This window comes from Tamandua tetradactyla, chromosome 13 (assembly GCF_023851605.1).
Source record: "Tamandua tetradactyla isolate mTamTet1 chromosome 13, mTamTet1.pri, whole genome shotgun sequence".
Lineage (NCBI taxonomy): Eukaryota > Metazoa > Chordata > Mammalia > Pilosa > Myrmecophagidae > Tamandua > Tamandua tetradactyla.
In genome coordinates this window covers 54,171,957-54,188,566 of record NC_135339.1, presented here as the reverse complement: position 1 = coordinate 54,188,566, position 16,610 = coordinate 54,171,957, and the positions used below count along the sequence as shown (strand labels likewise).

Genomic DNA, 16,610 nt, shown 5'->3' with positions numbered 1-16,610 from the left:
TAGGGGGGTAACCGTTGGAGGGAAGTATGGTATAGGCCCCTCATATCTTCTAATATTGTTACCTGTTACAAAGCTTTCATAAGTTAATAGTTTTGGAGATAATCCCCAAAAGAGCTGACCCCCCTGTTTCATTGAATGGGAGTTCTGTTATTAGCTTCTTTTCCACCCTTGTTCATTTAAAGGCCTCTATGTTACATGAGACTCCAAGTTACTACCCATGGCAGTCAGTCAACATGTTCTCACTCCAGTGTGCATCTCATTTCTCAGCTATAAGTTTAATAAATTGGGAGTGACTGGCATAAAGCTTGAGCTTCTCATTGATGCCCATATAGTTCACTTTTCTGGGCATCATCACCAGTTTCCAGGAGATGTTCCATTATCTTCCCTGTTTCATCATGGTAGTGCACAGTCGCTGTCTCCATCCATGCATTATCTGTATTCCCACGATCATCCACATAGCCTTTGCAGACCTCAAAGTGTTCTGGGGTGAATAGTTTCTGCAACTGTTCCTCTAACTCCTACATTTCTGCCCTGGATTTCTGTGCAGAGTTCTTGGCCTCCTCACCAAATTCTCTCTTCAATGTGACACTAATCTTCTCCCCTGGATCCACCATCCTACTTGGGATTGCCCGTTCTTCACAGTCCTTCCTTTTGATGGCTACAAACTGTAGGATGTTGTCCCCGGAAAGAGGGTGGGTAACTTTATTTCCCTTGGTATCCCTTCTTCACCTTGTGGGATGGGTTCTGCAGCATGATTGGGCTCCCAATGCCTCAAAAGCCCTGAGCCCACCAGCCCTGTCCCATGTGCAGGATTTCTAGATTTACCATTTTCAACCTCATACAAGCCATTTTGGCTCCTTCTCTCAACACGCCCATCCTTTTCATTCAATTTAGGAGAGAACTGAATGAATTCTCTCACCGACCTGGGGGTCTGCCCACATGGGCCCAGCCAAGACAGAGCTGGCAGTGAACTTGGCAGGGTTGTGCTCTTGCCACTCAACCAGCCAGCTCACTTTCTCCTTAGGAACCTGGCTTCCCTCCACCTTAGAGCCAGGGTATGGAGAGGTCCGGGCCTAATTTTAAGGGTTCTCAGCACCCTCGAAATCTGACATGATAAAGTTTAGATGAAACCCATGTGAGGAAAATCACTCTAGCTGGTAGAGATGGTGGGGGAGCTGTAGAACCTGACTGCCACAGAGGTCAAGGTCACAGAATGAGACACTGTTGCTAAATAAAATCTTTGCCAGTTGGTGTCCAGTCATTCAAGACCCAGCAGCCTAGGGAGAGTTCAGCCATTGTCAGCTAGGAACACAGACTCCCCAGGAGATCAGCAGGCACCAGCACCTGCCCTGCTCCCACCCCCAATGGGACATGGCCACATTTACCCCATATTGCACCCTTATACTGATAGACCTTCAGTAAAGAGTGTTTTGATACTCCCCAACCACCACAGCCTGAGGTTAAATGTGCAGCTGGCCAGCCAAGGGCTCATGACAATCTCAGCCTGGTAACCCTTTGTGGTAGTCGTTATGTTTTTATTTTGAATTGAGAGACTGTGAAATCTAATGTGCTCCCAAATGGGACATGAAGTGATGGGGTTGAGAAGATGGTACCAGTAAAATTAGCAAATGACAACAAAAGTGGTTTCCTGCTATATCCCAATATAGCCACAAAAGTTAATATTTGTTTCACCTTGTACCACTTGTCTGGGACTACTGTTTAGGGGAAGCCAAGGAGAATGTGGGATAGAAAATTCTCTGCTTGGGACACTCCCAAGTCTAGAGAGGGTGACCTCAAAGGGCAGGGAGAACTTGGTGCATTGAGCGTAGTCCTGATGAGAAATCCAGAGGATTTAAATTGTATGGCATGGGAGATGGTTTTAAATCTTGGGGCCATCATTTACTAGGTGAATGGCTAAGGCAAGTTGCTTATTTCTCTTTTCATAGGAGTACTGGCCCATTGGCAGGCCAGTGCTGGGCCTAGCACAGAAGAGAACACTGAAGGCTAAACCACATGGCATCTGCTCTTAGAGGATTCGAGGGAGCACATACTTAAACAGTGGAGCTAATACTGGAGGTGCAGTGCCACATCATCCTTAAGAGTGGAACAAAATCATGTTCAAATCCCAGATTCTCCCCCTCTTATCTCAGAACCTCTTTGAGTAAAGGTACTTAAGCTCTCTTTCGTTTCCTCATGAGTAAAATGGAAATATTAATAATTGCTACCTCATAGGATCATGATGAATGTTAAGTGGGAAATGACATGTAAAGCTGTTAGCACAATGTCTGGCCCACAGTAAGCACCCAATAAATGCTAGTTGTCACCATTATTGATGATATTCATTTTTTTAATTCCATACTTTGAAAACCGTGTAGAGAGGATAGGACAGCTGAAATGATTATGGGGATTCAGCAGCTTACATATGAGGTTAGAGTAAAAAACCTGTGATTCCTCTGGAGAAATTCAGGCAGAGAAGGAACAGCATCTGTATCCTGAAATGATAAATAATGAGAAGAAGTGGCACAGACCTAGTCATTATATCTAACAAAACAAGCCTTAGGGAAAGGCATCTTATCATTTGAAGCAGACAGTTTTAGAAAAAATGGAGTACAGTATACTCTAATTGAAACCCAAACAATATTTAACATTTCCAAAATATGTCCCATGTTATATCAGTTCCACGAGGAAGATGTTCAATGAATAAATAATTTTATGGTCAGATATGTTTGGGAAATTCTGCATATTTAATCTGCCCCCTCCTTTAGAGATCTGGGTTTCACATCAGTGTTTTAAAGGTCCTGAAAAGACCTATAAAAACAAAACAACTACACTATAAGCTATTTGATTTCATTTCACCCAGTATTTTCCAAACTATCTGATCAGAGAACACATCTCCTTTGCAAAAACTGGCAATATTTTAGGAACATACATCTTCAAGTTTAGGAAAGTTTTAAAAATGTGTGTCCATGGGGGTAGTCTGTTAACCATTTGAAGTTATCACCATCAGCATTACTATAGAAGGCAGTTACTAAACATCCAACCATCATTCTCATAAAGAACTTTACACTAGTTGACCTATTGGGAGTTAGACCTTCTAAAACCTTCAGGCTTCCAGAAGATTTGAAATCCAGAAACACCTGGGAGTATGGCTGTGCTGGTTTGAAAGAATTATGTACTCTAGAAAAGCCATGTTTTAATCCTGATCCATCATGTTGAGGCAGCCGTTTCTTTTAATCCCTATTCAGCACTATATATTGGAGACTTGATTAGATTATTTCCATGCGATGTGATTTGCCCAATTGTGGGTCTTAATCTTTGATTAGAAGGAGATGTGACTCCATTAATTCCAGGTAGGTCTTTATTACTTTACTGGAATCCTTCAAAAGAGGAAACATTTTTGGAGAGAGTTTGAGAGCCACAAGAACCAGGAGAGCCATCGCAGCCAGAGACCTCTGAAGAAGGAAGGAAAATGCCCCTGGGGGAGCTTCATGAAACAAGAAGCCTGGAGAGAAAGCTAGCAGATGTTGCCATGTTTGCCATGTGCCTTTCCAGCTGAGAGAGAAATCCTGAACATCATCGGCCTTCTGGAACCAAGGTATCTTTCCCTGGATACCTTAGACTGGACATTTCTATAGCCTTGCTTTAATTGGGACATTCTCATCAGCCTTAGAACTGTAAACCTGCAACTTAATAAAGTCCCCCTTTCATTCTGTTTCTGTTATATTACATTCTGGTAGCTAGCAAACTAGAACAAAGGAGAACAAAATAGTAGGAAAGGACTGAGAACAAAGGAAAATGAGGCTTGGTCATTATTTACAATCATCATCATCATTCTTCTCAGTGTTGAGAGCTTGCTGTGTGCAAGGCAGTGTACAAAGCATTACTGGAAAAGAAAGATGATCAGTAAGACATAGTCCTTAGCTCTCTAATTCTTGTCTTCTCATACCTGAAATTTTTCAATCATGGAATGCTATTCCTTGGGGCCACCTGAAAATGTATTAAGGAAATGACTGATAGGACAACTTAAACATTTTTGGAAGATACAACATGAATTCTTTCATATTATTATTTCCAGGTATTATTATTCAACTCACAAGAAACAAATGAAGCAGAAGACTTGGGTGTGTCTGGTTCTGGCTGTGTAGTTTTTGCATGACACTTGGTTTCTCTGGGTCTCGGTTCCTCACTATAAAAAGAACCAGTTGGCCTCTTATCTACAAAAGCCTTCTGGCTTTAACATTTTACGATCTATGAAAATCTCATTATTGGAAGGCCAAGGTCAATTTGTGCTATGAATCAAAAAGACCAGATGTTCAAAAATAAACAAACAGATGCTCAGGGGGGAACACACACTTAAGGAAAGCAAGGGAGCAGGGACGGTGTGGTGTGTCAAGTACAATATAGAAATCAAGTGAACCAAAGAAGTTCAGAGACCACCTGGAAAGGGACTTAACTAGTAATAAGGAGTTTTGTTTTGTTTTGAAAAGCATCAAAGGGAAGAAGACAGTTAACTCAGACCACTTGATGATCATGGTACAAAAGGTGCCCTAAGGAAAGGAAATTAAATGCTATAGTAGAGACCAAAAGACTTATTTGCTGGGAAGCCAATGGGAAGATTCCCTCTCCTAAATTTCTTTTGAGCTGGAAACGTCTGAGATAGCAGATCAAACACAACTAGACACAGAGAATTTTCCAGTCCCGTCTATGAAAAGGCCCTAAAGGAACTGCAGTGGACAATCAGGGAATAAATCTGCGGCATGTCATTATGAACTGCTCCTGGGTCAGAGATGGCCTGTGTGATTCCCATTTTCTCAAGAACATGATGAGAGCAGAGTACAGATGGAGTCCAGGAAGTGCAAAAACCCCAAGGGCAACAATCTTTCCAGCCTCTTTTTGGAAAACAGAAATAAGTGGTACTCAGTACCGCTGAATTATCATGAACCATCCACCTCTTTCTGAAGTGACGCTAAGGCTCAACTTCAGAAAGGAATCTAGAAGGAAAGCAGAGAAAAGGTCTTCTCCACTCTTTAAGATGATAATAGTGATAATAAATAACAACAATAAAATAGCTATAATTTATTAAGTGCGTTCGATGTGCCAGTTTGTGGTGTAGAGGTTCGCCTAGGTTTGACTGCCCAGTTTTTAATCCTGGCTCAGCTACTTCTTGTCTGAGTCACCTTGGACAAGTTTGTTAATGCCTCTTGGCCTCAGTTTCTCCATCTAAGAATTATAATGATATCTATGTTGTAGGATCATTATAAGATAATTCATTTTAAAGAGTTTAGAGTAGTGCCTGACCCATGGTAAGACCTCAACAAATATTAGCTATTGCCACTATCATTATTAAGCACTTTATATTTATTATTACATCTAATTTTCACAATAACCCTATGAGTTAGGAACATATAGTAATGATATCACCAGTTAATAGACTGAGGACATTGCAATTTGTAGGAGATGTTAAATAACTTGGCCTTCCAATAGCTTATCACACAACTAGTTACTAGTATATGTTTCAGAACTGGAAAAGCAAACCCATATCTTATCGGCAGTCCAAATGCATGTTGAATTTGATTTTCTTTGACAAAATGGCATCATTTCATTATAGCAATAAAAATTTGAGTTCTGTTACGATGGTTCTGCTGTCTTATTCTGTGTAAGAGGAAGAGGTTGAAGACAGTGAAACCACTAGCAGCCTATTGTGGGTTGTAAAGAGAAAAGGCCCTCAACTATGGGTTAGTTTAGGCAAGAAAGATAAATCAGAGAGACAGACTGAAGCCTAAGAAGCCTAAAGAGAAGAAGGAACCAAAGATCACCCATTTGAGTCCTAAAAGTCCCAGAGGAGGTGGTAACCAGTTAAAACAAGGAAGTCAAGAGGGAAGTTGGCAATGGGGATTATGCTTTTCGGCATATTTCAAAGGCATGTAGTAGGTAGATGGCGCATGGAATGAGTGCTTCGGGAACCCAAGATTCTACTACCAACCTCTCTGGGCTTCATTTTCTTCTTTTATAAGATGTGGAAAGGACAGGCCACAGTGGCTCAGCAAGCAGAGTTCTTGCCTGCCATGCCAGAGACCCAGGTTTGATTCCCGGTGCCTGCCCATGTAAGGAAAAAAAAAGAAGAGGAAATAATCTAGGCTTAGTCCTTTGGATCCCTTTCCTCTTCCTAGAGGAAGCATATAAACAAATTTGAGGTAGAAGGCAAATTTCAGGAATAAAATGGCATTGAGTGATGGAAGTGTGTGGCCATTAGTTTGACTTGTAAATAGAAGAGAAAAAGGGATAATTATTGACTTTTTTTTAAGATTAAGGGAGAACTGCATTTTAAGGATTTACTTAGGCAGGATATTCTATACTCATATATAGAATACAGCCAGTCTACAAAAATGACCTAAGAAATCTAAAGTAAAACAGATAGCAATGAAAGTCAATAATTAGGCTTTATTTATAGGAGATTAGCTTCAGTTTGTGTGGTGTGATGTAAAGATGTTGGGAAAGTCCAGCTACCAAAAAAATGTTTTCCTGATTGTGGTAGTTTGAAGCTATATACCCCAGAAAAGGCCATTATTTTCTTTTTGCTTTTTTGCATGGGCAGAAAAAAACCAACTAACCTGGGCCTCTGGCATGGCAGGCAAGAACTCTGCCTGCTGAGCCACCGTGGCCTGCACCAGGCCATTTTCTTTCAATCCATTCCTATGGTGCAGACTGTCGTAGATGGGACCTTTTGATGAGGTTATTTCAATTGAGATGGGACTCACCCCATTCAAGGTTGGTCTTACTGATTTCCTTACTGGGGTCCTATAAGAGGATAAAAACACATTCAAAGAGCTTAGAGAAGCCCCAGGGAGTCTAAGAGATGCAATTAAGAGAAGCTCATAGAGAAAAGCCCTGGGAAGCTAAGAGAGGACCCACAGAAGCCCAGAAAGGAAGCTACTGAAACCAGAAGTTGAAAGCAACAAAACCAGGGAGCAAAAGAACAGCAAACACTGGCCATGTGCCTTCCCATGTGACAGAAGTGTTCCGGATCTCAGCAGCCCGTCTTCAGATTCCATGTTGATGCCTTGAGTTGGAACATTTTCATGGCCTAGGAACTGTTAATTTTAAGTTAATAAATCACCATTGTGAAAACCACCCCATTTCTGGTATATTGCATTCCGGTAGCTTTACCAAACTGAAATACTGACCCTCTTAAAATACTTCCTGGATTTATACCATTAAGTAAACCCCTGTGAATGTACTTCATTTTGTAAAATGTACATTTATCTCACATTCAGCTGTCATATGCTTTCCTACGAACTAAGTCTAGCAGGCTGACAACTAGCTAAGGACAGCCAACTGAGACAAAGGTTTTGAAGGAGAAGGAGGGGATCCTTTTGCTTTATATGGATTGTTCAATTCAACAATTCAGTCAGTTCAACAACATGTGGACGCCTATTATATCCCATACTAAGTTAGGTTCTAGAGATAAAGAGGCAGGTAAGTCATGGCTTATTGTCTCAAGATGCTTATATTCCAGAGAGAGTGGACTGCATGAAGATTGTGGGGCCAGGAAAGTTTTGAAAAGTGAGACCAAGACTCAGAAAGGAAATGTAGAGGGACAGAGAAGACTGTTCTCTTACATAATGATTTTGCAGAAAGTGTGGACACCCTGAATTAAAGGAAGGCTTTTTTTTGGTCCAATTGACTTCAGTTAAGGGACTACTAAAATTTTAGCTGGTAGGTTTGACATTGTCTAGGTTGAAGAATGACAGATAATTCAAACTCCTTTAATTCAATGATTACATGGTCCCTTGAAATTTAAATTAGTGAAATTTTACATATTGGGACTTGCATACTATATCATTAACTATGAAATACATGTCTATTACTTCTTTTTCAGGTCACCCCACCACCACTCCAGAACTTCATAGTGTGCCAGGATTGCTGAGGTTGGCAATGGAAACTAGGACTGGCTGGAGCAGGCACCTGGAAATGTAGAGGAATTGGAGTTACAAGGATAATTGAAAACTTTCTTGGAACAGCAGACTAGATGCGTACCATATTTCCACAGATGGCATTTAACAAGCACCAAATGACATAATCTCAAATAATAGAAAGAACACTAAATTAGGGCTTAAAAGATTTGGGGACTAGTTCTGACTCCCTTATTTACTACCTTGATAGTCATGGGCAATAATAATAATATTCACCCCATGATTGTATGCCAACCACTGTGCTTCATGCTTTAATTGCACTAATATTTAATTCTCACAACAGCCCACTGAGGTAGATTCTATTATTTTTTCCTATTTTGTAGATGAGGAAACTTAATGACAGAGAAGTTCAAGGTTATATAACCTAATATTTATCAAAGCTGTGATTTGAATCCAGGCAGTCAAACTCTAGCACCTGCTTAACCACCATGATACTGAGAAACCTAAGTTTTTTGGATCTCACTTCCCTGGCTTAAAAATAGACATGTTGTGCCAGACAATGTCTAAATTCCTTTCTGCTTCTAAAACATTATGACTCTAATTATATGAATTATATTTATTCTTATGTTTCTGAGTAGTCTGCTTTAGAGAACTGAGGTATATAGGCAAGTTTCTGAGACATGGTCTCATTTCCTGACCTTAAGTTGAAGCATAGTATGCACTGTTCCACCAAGAATGCCCTGCCTCAATCTCCATCTTTTGCAATTCCACCCATCCTCTCAAAGCCAGCTAGAATGCTGGCTAGAACAGTCTCCAAGTAGCCCTTCTCAATCTTTGAAGATTTAGAGTAGGAATGTGTTAGACTGTTAAGAGTTGGGATTTGGGGGAAATAGCAAAGGAAAAGAAAAAATGTAGGATAAGAAGGAAAGGGGTAGGAAGGCATGGACAAAAGAGGAGAAAAAACTGTCAACCATACGGTTGATGATGTGCACTAACAAAGCTTACCCTGTGACAGTTGTAAACCAATTACATCTAGGGGTGTCCAGCTAGTAGGTATAAGGCAAAATTAAATGGGATAATATATGGAACGGGTCTAGCACAGCGTTTAGAAGGGTCACTGCACAGTAGTTCTTAATCTCCTTATCTACTATAGGAACCTTCATCCCTTTTACGTTAAAGAAAGTTGCCCTCCTGCCTGGGGAAACAGGACAAGCTGAGGTGAGAAGACACTCAGTGGGGAAACGAGAAGTAGAGTTCAAAGACAGTTTTCCCAGTGGGATTAGAGGCAGTGCATCTAGAGAGAGAAAGAAATCCAGCCATTCCAGGAGTCAGGAAAAGTTGGGATCCACTACATAGATGGGGACACAAGGGCGGGAGGAATTAGAGCCAGAATAGAAAGGATTGGAGAGCAAAAGGAAATATAAGGGAGTCTTGATGGGAGACAGCAGGACAGAAGGCAACATGGAAACCAAAGGTCAAAGAGGAAAGAGGAAGAGAGACTTCCCAGAGTATAGAAGGAAGAGTCTGAGCTGCACTTGCAGAATCACACCCCAAGGAAGTGTTGCTGGGGCAACTGTGTGTAGCACCCGAGACCGGAGTGCTAGCCACTTGCTGCTTTGCCTTCGGATCCATTCTCCTTTCCCTGCTCTGATCTGATCTGTAATGTAGGTGTTCTGCCTCTGTCTTCTTGTCCACTGGCTTCGGCTGCTTTCTACCACAGAGTGGCCTTGCACTGGAGGGTGGGAGAAAGAGAGAATCAGGGAATGTTGCCCCCTCTCTCTGCACTGAGAGGCATCTCCAGCAGTAGTTGCACTTCCTTAATGGCCCCAGTCCCACTGGCCAACCCCTTTATGGTTCTGGAAACCTCTGCACTTGGTCCCTCCAGCCCTAGGGGAGAAGGTAGTTGCTAATCTCAGTATTGCTTCACTTTACCTTGTTGAACTTCCAGTTCTTCAAACACCTTTGCAACCAATTCCTTGTGTTAAATTACTACTATTGAATTATCTGAGAAAGTGAACTTTTCTTTCACTTGGATTCAGCCCCAGAGTTCAAAGACAGCTTTCTCTAGAAAGAGAAAGAAATTACCCAACCACAGAACCAGGAAGAGTCAGGGTCAATGTTTTCAGTGTTTGACGGAGAGTTATAAATCCATGCTAGCTGCCAAGGGTGGGGGGCTCTTAACCTAGGAATTATCTGTAAAATAACTGCACTGTCTATTCCTTCATGATTTACTCTGTTCACTTTTGATCACCTTGGACCTTGGCTCAGGGAACATCTCTGTTAGTATATGTGCCAGCTTGAATCTGTGATGGACCCCAGAAAAGCCATGTCCTTTAATCCTCATTCAATACGCTGGCTGGAAGCTTTTTTATTGTTCCCATGGAGATGTGATCCACTCAATTGTGGGTGGTAACTTTTGATTAGATGGCTTCTGTGGAGTTGTGACTCCACCCATTCCAGGTGGGTCTTGATTAATTTAATGGACTCCTGTAAAAGAGGAAGCATTTTTTTTTGGCAAGAGAGCTATGATAACCATGAAAGCCCACATAGCCAGAGACCCTTAGAGACAAGGAAAACACCCCTGGGGGAGCTTCATGAAACAAGAAGCCTGGAGAGAAAGCTAGTAGACATTGCCATGTTTGCCATGTGCCTTTCCAGTCGAGAGAAACCTGGAACGTCATTGGCCTTCTTGAACCAAGGTATCTTTCCCTGGATGCCTTAGATTGGGCATTTCTATAGTCTTGCTTTAACTTGGACATTTTCACAGGCTTAGACCTGTAAATGTGCAACTTAATAAATTCCCCCTTTTAAAAGCCGTTTTGTTTCTGGTATGTCGTATTCCAGCAGCTAGCAAACTAGAACAGTATTCAACTCTGTTCTCCAAGGGTTATTAAGTGCCTGTCATAAGTATAGAGGGCACATAGCTAGGTGTGGTGGGGCAGAGACACAGAGATGCAGGAAAGTGGAGGGCATTTTAGGTTTGGGGAAGTGTTTGCCTTTTGCAAGATGAAATCTGCCAACTGGTGTATCAGGAAACTCGGTGCTCTCTTGAATTCTTCCAGTCCTGGTAGAACTGCACATTCTCAGAGACCATCTGATTCCTACAGCTTTCATCTCTCCCATCCCCAGAGCCATGTAAAACCAGGATCCTGTTCTTAAGAAATCCATAATCCAGTAGGGGTACAAAGCAGGCATTTTGACCCACAAGACAAACTATGTCAGAAAAAAAAGGGCTAAGTCTGTTCAGGGCTCCCGGAGACTGCACAGACATGGTGCACAAGCTGAGTTTACAAGGGGTAGGAGTGAGACAGGTGAAGCAGGGAGCAATGGGTTTTTCTGGTTTTCTGGCTCAGAAAAGAGCGAGATCAGAATCAAATGTGAAAGGATACAGGTATTTGAGGTGGTGTCTGTAGACAGGGGTTGTGGGGTGGGGCGGGGCAGTGGAAAGAAGGCTGAAATGTGGAGGCCAGCTATGGTGGGAGGGGGTCTCTGAGACTAAGGAAATAGGGCTTAAGGTCATGGGAAATCATCAGAGGATCTTGAGCATCGGTGTGACAAGGTGGCTCTGGGATGGCAACCTTGAATGCTGTGAAGAAGACAGGTTAGGAGAGAAATTGGAGGCAGGGAACGGAATTGAGAGTTCCACGGGCAGCTTACAGGGGCACCCTTAGTCTGACTACAGTCAAATGGCCCACTAACATTTGAGCTGCATTTTTACCGGTTCAAGCGCAAGATTCATCCGTCTATGAAAGAAACAATAATAATAATTGTTAAAATTGCCCCTCCTGCGGCTGGATGATACGAAGCCTCCAGCAGCAGAAGTTTAGAATTTCTCCTTGCCAAGGTCGGGACACTACAGGTGGGCGATTCCGAGCCTTGGCGATAGCTTGGCTCGACGCCTGTCCTGGACAGCCGCCGAGGCTTGTCCCCTCCAGGCCCCGGCGCCGCCACGGGCCGTGCCCGGGAGGACGCTCCAGGAGCTGCGCGGCGGCGGCTGGAGGAGGCCTGGCGGGCGTCGGCGAGAGGCCGTGCCCCAGTTTGTGTCCAATCAGGGAGTGCGGGCTGTGCCCCGAGCCCGGCAGCAACGCGTAAACAAACCCACGGCAACTCCTCCGCCCCCTCCGCGCTCTAGCCCCGCGCCCGCCGTCGCCGCCGTTGCCACCGCCGCGGCGGGAACCACTCTTCTCGAGCCCGCCGGGCCGGCCCAGCCCTCCCGGCCCAGAGCCGCTCGCACCCCCACTGCCCCGCCCCCGCCGGCTCCCTCACCTACCGCCCCACGCGCGCGCGCGCGCGCAACACGCGTCCCGCCCGGATCGTGGCCTCTCGAGAGCAAGGTAAGGGCGATGGGCTGGGACCAAGGCAGCTTAACCCACCTCGCGCGGACCGGGGAAGTTTCTGGTGTCGCTGTTTTCCGCCGGGCCCTGGGGGGAGGCCCGGGGCGCCCGGCGACCAGGCGGGGCGGGAGGGGGCTGCGCGGAGCCACAGGGTCGCAAGTTGCCCAATCTGACATTGGTGCGGGCTGGCGGGCTGCGCCGCTAGGCGAGCGTTGCACGGAGCGCGGCGGCCCCGGGGAGAGGGGCTGGAGGCGCGGCGGGGCTGGGCGCTGTGCTGGGAAGGGGAGGGCCCCGAGGAACTTTCTCCTCCCCTGAGGGCTCCTTCCAGCCCCGGCCCGGCCATGGGAGCTGCCGGCTCTTTGCCTGGAGGGAGACCATGAAATGTGTTTGAAGAAGCTGACGCAGTTTGTGACGCTCGCGGCTTCCTGACGGGGACCCACAACAGCAGCGCATTCACCAAGGAGGAACAAGCCGAGTCGGCGCTCGGGCCCTTCTCCCGCCCGGGAGTCTCCTGGGCGCCTAGTTCGGGGCCGCGGGCTCGGGGCATGAGCGTCTACCGCCGGCTGGGAGACGGGCCCCGGTAGCGCGCGTCGCTTCCGTTTTGATTAGCTCGGGTTATTATATAAGATGTCACGGCGAGGGAAGGGGTGAACGTTGGCCTCCTGCGAGTGGCGGGGAGGGACAAGAGGCAGCGCCGGGCCGGGCGGGGACCCACCTGTGCGCCCTCCGCGCCCTCTGCGGGCGCCTCCCGCGCGCGTGCCGGGGACGGGGTGCCGAAGGGCGGACGTGCCCGCTGCTTCCCTCCAGGGTCCGGGAACACACGGGCAGCGGCCGAACCATGCTGTTTCCTCTCCGCGGCTCGCCTAGGTTTACACGTTTCTGGCTCTAGGCATTTGTACTTTGAAACGTTTGTTTAATATTTAAGAAAGCTGTGCGTGCGGCGGCCATAGTACGCCCCGAACGTGTCGTGGTGATCTCCAGGGCGGTGAATGAATCATCGCCCCGCGGACTGGGTGCTGATGATTCATGCGGGGTCCACACGCGCGCGTACTCGTCCTGTGTCTCTGACCCGGGAGTCAGCGGCCTTTCTGCAGTGATGACGCCTGGGGAAAGGGAGGCGAGAGGCGGGCACCAGAAAGAATTAGTGCAAAGGGGAGGCGTTTTTTTTTCTTTCCTTTCATAATAACTTTGGGGGTGTCAGGCTCCCCAGGTTTTTCAAGGCTTGTTTCTAGTTCTTGAGAGGGTTGCAAGATTGAGCCTGGCTGCATTAGTGAGTAGTTGAAGACGCGCTGATTCGCTGCAGGGCTGGGTCCTGTCTCATTCAGAAGTTGGATACTGTCAAGTGAGCTGTCGGGGCTCTAAAGAAATCCTTCCAGTAGTTGCCTATACTTAAGTACCTCTAAAGTTATTAACAACAACAACAAAAATTAACAAGTAAGTGGCTCATAAAAATAATGGCTCCTTAAACAGAAAAGCCCTATTTAAAGATTTAGTGTGTTTTGTTAAGCCAAATCCCAAAAGCAATCTGGTTTGCCCTTCCTAAATACAGAATTTACCCCACTGTCATCACCCTTAAAGGCCAACTGGACTCATTTTCACCCACCCGCACTTGTAGGATTAAGAGTAAACGTTTCTCGTCATTTAGAACTCAGCTCGATTGGTAACTATTCATTCAGGCCCTTTTGATCGCCTTGAGTAGCTCTCCTCCTGGTCCCCCTAGGAATCACCCCGTTGTTCTATTTAATTTTCTTCATATCATTTGCTATCTGAAATTATTTTGATTAGGTATTGTTTGTGTCCTGGCTCTTCTCCTTAGAATATAGGCTCCACCAGGTGGGATTTTTGTCTGTTTTGTTCATTGCTATAACCCTAGCTATAATCCACCTAAAACAGTGCCTGGCATATATGAGGCACTCAGTATTTGTTGACTAGTGAATGAATAGTGCTTTTTCCAGATTTTTTGGTAGAACTAACTATGACGGTTCAAATTCAGTGCCTTTTGTTGGCAAGGTACCAAAGCTGTGCAGTTCTAATTTTCTTTCGACTGATTCATTTTCTCCTCTTTGCTGCTAACTTATATAAGTACAAGAAAGGTTTGAGCATCATATCCCTAAGATGCTTTGTATGAAGGATGATAAGGTATGTGGAACCTTGTCAAGAAAAAGTGTGTTGCTGTATAAATCAGCACATGGGGAAAAATACTGACTGTTCTAGTTGAAAAATGCAGAATATTTGAAATGGAATCAGCAAAGTTTAATTCCCACAGTGTTCTGTGTTTCCACTCATATTTGAAATATTGGTATTTCTATGTTCTTCCCACCCCACCCCCTGTACAAATTTGATTGCAATCTGGGAAAGCTCATAGTAGGTAGGTAGTTCTTAATATGAAGTAGTAATATAACTAAATGAATGCAAGATTTACATCTCTGGCAAAATTTACTAAATCTCTGATTTGTTTTGTTGCAGTCGGTGTCCATAACTTAACTTCACAGGTGAGTAGATAAGAGGAGTTATTTAAAATTGTACTTAAGATGGGTGGGCCGCGGTGGTTCAGCAGGCAGAGTTCTTGCCTGCCATGCCGGAGATCTGGGTTCGATTCCTGGTACCTGCCCATGCAAAAAAAAAAATGTACTTGAGCTCTTAAATTATTTAATTGTAAAGAATTGAAGTTATAAGTCACTGATATATGGAGTGTTTAATATCACCCCTTGAGAAGATGAACTTGATATTATTCTATTATAAATAGTCAGCTTCACTCTTGTAGCAATATTTTCAGTTCTCAGTAATCGTGAATTCACTGCTAAAGAAAACTGGGCATCAAGCAGTTTCCTTTCCATGTTAGTAGCTATGAACACTTTCAGAAATGTAATCTCAAGAGTAAGCTAAGAGATGATAAAATTTTAGAATGAAAGGGCACCTTGACATTGCTTGGCACAGTTCATGCCTTTTTATTAATCCCTGTACTGAAGACAATAAGGTACAGTAAGATGACTTCCCCAAGACCAGACCCAGGATTAGAACCGGGTATACTAACTCCCACTGCTGGGGCTCAAGTTGTTAGAAGTCCCTGAATTAGTAAGAGCTCTCATAGGCATGGAAGGAATGGTTTCTACATATTAGTCCTTGGGCTGCCTCTTGCTTGTGAACTCTCAGCCAATAAAATCATGTTGTAGTCAGCATTATACCCTCTCATGTGCTTGGACATTTAGGGACTCAACAAATACTTGTTGAACTTGACTAGACAAATGTATCATCTGTGTGTGTGTGTATTATAATGTATATAGTATATATATGTGTGTGTATATAACCTTTTTTAGTAATACAACAACAATGGTCTATTTAATGTTTATGCTTCCAAATTTTCAAATAAAATGGATAAAACTTACAGGTGTGCATGCTTGCTTACTCAGTGTAATTATCCACTGAAGAAACTGTGGGAGTCAGGATATCTGGTAGATCTTGCCTCTACCACAAATGTCCAGTAGATAAGCCTGGCCGTGCATCCAGACAGAACTGAGGCTGAGACTCAGCTCTACTCCCAAGAAGTAGGATTCTCTGCAACATGTTATTTAATTATTTGGGACACTAGTTTCCTCATCTCTAAAACATGGGTAATACCACTTGGTTTGAAGGATTGTTATGAGGCTGGGATAACGTATATGGAGTGCATGGTGTACGTTAAGCCCTCAATAAATCACAACTGCTGTAATTATTACTATGGATTCAGTTGACTATGGACAGCTCAGTCTCTCAAGGCTTCAGTATTCTCAGCTGAAAAATTGGTAATTTGGATGAGGGAAGAGAAATTAAACTATATCTAAGGTCTTGTCCAAATCTAAAGTCTTGGGAACCAATAAAGGATGCACATCTTTTGCTATTTTAGTTTAAATGAAATAATTAAAGATTCTAATAAGAAGATCTGAAAAATGGTTAGTTTCTTGGCCTTCCCAAGAATTTTATTCTGTTCACTTTCATGATATTAAGTACATCTTCATTATTTTGTATTCTATGGGATGGATACAGAGTTAAGGTCAATACTTAGGCCTCTCATTCAGCTTACTAGGAGGTGGACTATATAGATTAATCAGATGTAGACATCCTTCCATTGAGAGGCTTAAAAATCTAGGGAGAATAAGACAGTTAACGAAGGCTATATTACATTGTAAAACTGTTAGTATGGCATCAAGAAAACTGCTATATTGAATCCAGGGAAGGAAGATGCTACTGTTAGAATAAAAAATTGGGGCTGACTTAACTGTCGAGTTTTGAGAGAGGCCTTAAAGAATTGGTAGGACATCAACTGGCAGATGTGGGGGACCAGTCTATATTGAGGCCTGAAGGAGGGACTAAGTGAGTATATCCA

The 16,610-nt window shown here is 43.9% G+C and overlaps 1 protein-coding gene and 1 pseudogene across 3 annotated transcripts in view; one reads left to right on the top strand and one right to left on the bottom strand.

The window, feature by feature from the left end:
- Positions 1–211: 211 nt before the first annotated feature.
- On the bottom strand, positions 212–1,112 carry LOC143653403 (ADP-ribose pyrophosphatase, mitochondrial pseudogene; annotated as a pseudogene).
- An 11,042-nt stretch (positions 1,113–12,154) lies between these two features.
- Positions 12,155–16,610, top strand: part of PCGF5 (polycomb group ring finger 5) — a 245,976-nt gene continuing 241,520 nt past the window's right edge. The window contains exons 1-2 of one of the 3 annotated variants that reach the window (XM_077125468.1): positions 12,181–12,247; positions 14,714–14,739. The gene's annotated coding sequence lies outside the window, so the exon portion shown is untranslated. Of the gene's footprint in view, positions 12,248–14,713; positions 14,740–16,610 lie in introns of all 3 variants that reach the window. The other 2 variants (XM_077125466.1, XM_077125465.1) reach the window with 2 other exon arrangements.